At 49.0% G+C, this 6,000-nt stretch overlaps 2 protein-coding genes across 2 annotated transcripts in view; one reads left to right on the top strand and one right to left on the bottom strand.

Annotated features, from left to right (window-relative positions):
• LOC102747478 (uncharacterized) overlaps nucleotides 1–2,371 on the bottom strand; it is a 16,706-nt gene extending 14,335 nt beyond the window's left edge. Inside the window, exons 1-2 of the mRNA XM_006734366.3 lie at nucleotides 2,269–2,371; nucleotides 1,479–1,545 (exon numbers count right to left, since the gene is read on the bottom strand). The gene's annotated coding sequence lies outside the window, so the exon portion shown is untranslated. The remainder of the gene's footprint in view (nucleotides 1–1,478; nucleotides 1,546–2,268) is intronic.
• The window catches only part of ACTB (actin beta), a 333,619-nt gene that overhangs the window by 87,089 nt on the left and 240,530 nt on the right, over nucleotides 1–6,000 (top strand). The window lies entirely within an intron of this gene.

Here is a 6,000-nt window from a genome sequence, read left to right as displayed (position 1 = left end):
TGCCAAGAGGGGTGGTTGCAAGAGAACCAGAGGGAGCCTGCAAAAAGTTGGGGGGATAACCTCGCCCCCCGCAGGCTGGCTGTGTGCCCAGCTGCAGAAATTCTCAGGCACACGGTGGTTCAGCAGACGGGGCGCGGGTGCTCCGGGGAAAGCTGTGTGCACGCGGGAGCCCCAGCAGCCGAGGAACTCAGAAGTCAGAGGCCGGCAAAGGCCACCATGGTGGCCAGGTGAGGACAGGGGGCAGGAACGGGAGCCCCCTGCACAGCCTGCGTGTGCTGGAAACAGGATGCGCGAGTTCCCGGCGGCACGTGGAGGGCAGGAAGGTAGGTGGGCATGAACTCTACAGCAAGGACACGGAGAAGCGGGATCACTGAACCAGGAGCTGGGCGTGGGCACCGAGGTCTGCCAGAGAGCCCCTGCCCATGTCACAGGCTCTGCACCCCGAAAGGCCACCAGGTGGCCTCCAGCGTGACGGAGGGCGGCCAGCTAGGCAGGTCAAACTACCAAAAGCACCAAGCAAGGAGGCGTCTGAGCTACTTTGCCCTCCTCCCGCCCTGCCCCTGATGGAGAAAGAAGCTGTCCAACGAGGAGAAGGAGGGGTGAAGGAGGGGCAGAGACAGAAGAGATCACCCGCCCTCCATCTGGGGATGAAGACCGGCAGCCCTGCAGCGGGGAGAAGGAGAAGCTCGAAAGTGGACAGGAGCGTGAGCTGTTCACTAGACCAATGGCAACCAGCCGAGGAGAGACTGGTCTTCATCCCAACTTCACGGGACTGAACTGCTTTGGGTTACCGGAGAGTTCATCCTGGCAGGGACGTGTTCTGGGTTGAACTCTGTCTCCCCAAGAAGATAGGTCAGGGATCCTAGCCCTCAGTGTCTCAGAATGTGGCCTAACTCAGAAATAATGTCTTTGCAGATGATCGTGGAGGGGGCCCTGACCCAGTGTGACTGGCATGCTTGTAAAAAGGGGAAACTGGGGCACAGGGAGAACGTCAAGCAAGATGAAGGCAGGAATGCCAAGGACTGCCGGCAAGCCCCCAGAAGCAGGGGAGAGGCCCGGAGGAGGTGCCCCAACATGGCCTCAGAAGGAACCGGCCCTCCCGCACCTGAGCTGAGAAAGATCACATCTCTGCGCTTCAAGCCGCCCCAGTCTGCAGTACTCTGTCATGGCGCCCCGGGGAAATGAGGACAGGAAGGCAGCCCCAACAGCGTGGGTCCAAAACCATGGGCAGAGGGGACACTCTACTCTGTTCCTGTTTGTGTACATCCAATTTCAGCACGTGGAATGGGTTTTTGTAAAAACATATAAAGAAAAAAATTCCATACAAAACACACAAGCTGTTAACAACGGTGACCTCCGCATGGTAGGATCTGTTTGCTTTGACACAGTGTCATTTTCTAATTTTTTTTTAGACAATCAACATGTGCTCACTCTTCAATATTTCAATATTTCATAAAAATATACATATATCATCTTACTGGGTTTTCTCTCCATGACCGCCTATCAGAGTCCTTCCCCTGGAGGAGAGGAAATCCGTGGGAGGGTCTGAAGGGGTGGAAGGTGGGAAGGGACGGGTTTTAGCGATGACCTGAGGCGCACGGGAGGAAGCCCCCGCCTGGCGGACGGGAGCCCTGGGCGCTAGTGCTGGCTTGGCCTCTAGTAAGCTGGGTGGCTCTGAACACCTCTCTCACGCGCATTTTCTTTCGTCTTTAATATGAGAAGGAAAAATGAAATACTCTTAGGTTAAGAAAGCAACTTCTATGCCTTGACTACACGAGGAGGGTCTAGTCTCACAAGCCGTGGTGTGCGGGGCAGTGGGGGCAGGGGTGGGGGGGTGCCAGGATAGAGGGACAGTGAATGCACCTGAGTAGAGAGAGATCGGGGCGGGGGGCCGTCCTCCGAGAGTCATGGGGATCCCTTCCCTCATTCCTGTTTCTCACCCTAAAGCAGGGGATCCCCTCTCCTCCTAGCAAACCTTCCCCTAAACCAAATCCTAGATGATCCCCTGATACGGTGGCATCCCCCAAATTCACTGTCAGCAAGTGGGTCCTCGGCTGTTTTAGGGACGCTTTTCTGGGGGCTGCCCCGTACTGCGTGGACCTCCAGCTTCAGCCCTAAGCTACGAGGGGGAGCTCAGAGAGGGTGCCCTGCTTCCAAAGTAGATTGCTGCTCCCGGGTCACCTTTCCGAGAATTATCCTATTATCCTATCGGTAGGGTGCCTGGGGCTTGAGGACTGGCAAAGCTCTGCTCTCCTGCTGAGAACTTACCATGGGCTGGAGGCTCAGCTCCTGCTTCCAGGCGGTCTGGGGGTAGAAAGGAGCTGGAATATGCAGGCCGAGCCACCTTGTCCCAGGCTGGTTCTAAGACTTTGCCAAGACACTAAGAACACCTGCAAATAAATGGATGGTATGGTGAGACTCACGTGAGAACATGAGCAGGACATTAACCTCCAACCAGGGGCGGAGAGAGTGGAAACACAAGAAGGACCCCACACCAACCCACATGCAGAGCTGAGAGAAACCTCAGCTGACAGCAAGCCAGGAATCAGGAGCCTGGGGCCTCAAACCGCCGGACACAGACGTCTGCCGACCCCCATGAGCCTAGAACAGCCTTTACTGCGAGCCCCCCGCGAAAGAGACCCACTGTCCCACACTTTGATTCTGGCCTTGGGAGACCTGAGTGGAGCCCCAGCCAGTCATGTCCCCCTGGACTGTGCAGAGCTGCGAGGTACCGTGAGTGTCGCTTTAAAGCACTGGATTTGTGGTAATCTGGGATACAGCCCTCCACTGGGGGCTCAGGAGAAGGCTTATAGGGCTGGGCGGGAGACCACAGAGAGACTCCCTGGGTAGCGAAGGTCTGGAGGAGCAGAGTGGTTGCCATTGTGGGAAACCCGGGGAAGCCCCATCCTTCCAGAAACTTCTCTCCTGAGGAACAAAGCCTTACACTGCCAAAGGAAAGGGCAATAAAACCTGTTGCTCTCAGAGCACGGGTAAGACCTACGGCTCCTGACAGGGAAAGGGGGAAAAAAACCCTCTCCCATGTGAGGGGGCAGGCATGTGTCCTAGGCCACAGCGGGAGGCCCCAGGCCCACGACTCAGACACGCAGGGCCCTCCACCACCAGCCCAGGCAGCCCTGAGGAAGAAGCAGGAGCACCAGTGCGTGGAGAAAGTCACAGCGGGGAACAGTGACCAGCCCACCGAAGCACAGAGCAATGCCAGCGGAACGTGAGGCCAGCAGCCGGGGCCTGACAGTAGGAACCAGAGCAACAGCAAATGCCAGGCCTGTCTACTCCTGACCAGTCTTGCAGCAACCAACCTCCTGCGTCCCAGCCCCGCGCACAGCAACAGGGGAGCAGACGTCTCTACTCCCATACACAATGCCCGGCATTCATTTAAAAAAGAAAAAAAAAAATACGAGACATACAAAAAGCAAGAAAGAACTCCCCATTGCAGAGACAAAGCAAGGGGCAGAAGCCAACTCGATCCTGGGTCTACGCGCACCAGCACACGGACAGGATGCATATGTGGCTCAAACGCACATGAAACATGCGGGGGGAACCGACAAATCCTCTATCACAGTGAAAAGATTCTAGCACATGTTTTTAGAAACGAAGATTCCAGATACAAAAAAATAAATAGTAAGAGTATACAACATTTGAATAACAATTTAAAAGCTCGACGTATGGGATCGGACAGTAGAATGTACTTGCTAATCAGAGAATGTACATTCTTTTTAAGAACATCTGGGATAGTTATAAAAACTGACCCCAAAAAGCTAAGAATAAACCTCAACAAATTGCACAGATGCCACCTGCCACTCTCTAAACCAAAAAGCAATACAACTGGAAAATTATAAGAATGCAGAATTATTTATAACAATGACTGCAAAAATATTACATATCAAATCTGTGTCATAGTTACAAACACACACTTTAAAAAAAAAAATACAGCCCTAAAATACTTTTTAAAAAAAATTACAGCCCTAAGACACTCGTTAGATAAAAATGGAAAATTAACGACATTCATCGCAGGAGGCTAGTACAGAAAAGAGTAAACCCAAAAGACGTAAAAGAGACCAGTATGAGCAGAGATTTTTAAAAGAGGAAATAAAAAAAATAATAGAACAGGTTAAAAAAAAATCGTAACACCAATGTATTACCTGAATCTAATCATGGTGAGACATTCGACAAACCTCCATTGAGGAATATTTCACAAAATAACTGGCCTGGACTCCTCAAAATTGCTATTCTATTGAAGACAATGAAAGATTGGGGAGTTGTTCCAGAGGAAAGACGACAAAGGACATGGGGGAAAAAAGCAATGCATGATCTGAGATCTCCTCAAACTAGAAAGGGTCTTCCTTAGACAATGGGTGAAATGTGAGTAAGATCCGTGGAGAGCACAACTGTATCAAAGCTAATTTCCTGGTTTTGATCATTATCCTGTGGCTGTGTGACAGAATGGCCCTGTTTTTGGGAAATGCACACGAAGTACGTACCCACACGCATATGTATGGAGGGGAGAGGAAAAGAGGGAGAAAGCAAGTTGTATATGAAGGAGCCAATGATGGCCTCCGTGGAACCCTAGCAGGCTGAGGCCAGCAGCTCAAAAGACCAGCAGCACCAAACTCCACTATTAACACACGCAGTCATGTCAAAGATAGCCCAAATATAAACAGGTTTTTTAGTCATTTAGACCTGCCTGCTTTGCCTACCTACCCCATGCAACAGTAGCCAGCGTCTGGAAGCCACAGATAAAAATACACCATGTGGCCACAGAGACCCCAAGCGCCTGTGACCCAGAGAAACCCAGGGGTATCCTTGTCCTCCTCCCTTCCGGGAAGCAGCCCCTGAGCCCCAAACTCTGGATGGTCTCACGCTGCGAGGGACCTCTCCCTAACGTGCATGCTTAAATAAAGCTTGTGCGTGCTCCTGGTCATATGACCATATCTTTTTTTTTAATCGGCCCTGAAATCCCTCAAGCTCCCTACACAAATGTGGTAAAATGTTCATACTGGAGAAATTTAGATGAAAGGTGTTCAGGAATTCTCTGTACTATTCTACCATTGTGACTCTTCTTTATGTACGAAGTTGTGCCCAAATAAAAAATTGCAATCAATTCTTCGAAAAGATTAAAACTAGTAACATAACTGGTTTGTACTTAAAACTAATAAGTTCAGGCACCACTGATCAAGAAAGCAACAGAAGGCAAAGATGCAATTTTTAAACATGAAAAAAGACAATTTCAGATACACAGAGATGTTTTTAAGTTACAAGATCACTATAGACAATGTAATGCCATAAATCTGAAATTAAACTGGACAATTTCCTAGAAAAATATCAAGTCCTAAAATTGACAAAGCAACAGAAAACTGAAAACAAACAACCACCACCACTAAACATTAATTAAAATGGATCGGTACTCAGAAATCTAACCATCAAGGAAACACCAGGCCCAATCAAGATCTATTCAAGATTTTTGCCATGTGCATAAGCCATAAATGGATTTGGATCTGGAATATATGAAAAAAATAGTAAAAATAAATTTTAAAAAGCCAAAGAAATACAGGCAAAGGTAATGAACACACAAAACAATATATTGTTTATGACCACATTCAATCTAGTAAGTAAATAACATGTAAGAATAAAGCAATCTCAGTTGTTACCCAGAGAGGAAGGGAAATGGAACGGGGTGGGGGGGGGGGAGATATTAAAAGAGCTCCAGTGGTATTTATAAGGTTTTAGTTCTTTAGAAAATCCGAAGCAAACAAACTTTTAACATCTGCTCAGTCTAAATGGTGACTGCAAAAAGTTTCCTTCTTTTTTCAGTCTGCTGTACCTTGGAGATCTTTTCTAATGTCACTAGTTGAACACACTAAGAAAGAATTATGGTTGTAATAGAAGAAAACCTCCTTCAAGAAGACCCAAATCCAAGTCAAACTGGAAACAACTGATAAGCCTTATCAAGACTTAAAACTAGAGTCCCGGTTTTGCTTCACC

This window comes from Leptonychotes weddellii, chromosome 5 (genome assembly GCF_054177405.1).
Source record: "Leptonychotes weddellii isolate Sample4059 chromosome 5, ASM5417740v2, whole genome shotgun sequence".
NCBI lineage: Eukaryota > Metazoa > Chordata > Mammalia > Carnivora > Phocidae > Leptonychotes > Leptonychotes weddellii.
Note: the sequence above shows the minus strand (reverse complement) of the source record. Positions and strands in the feature narration are given on the sequence as shown.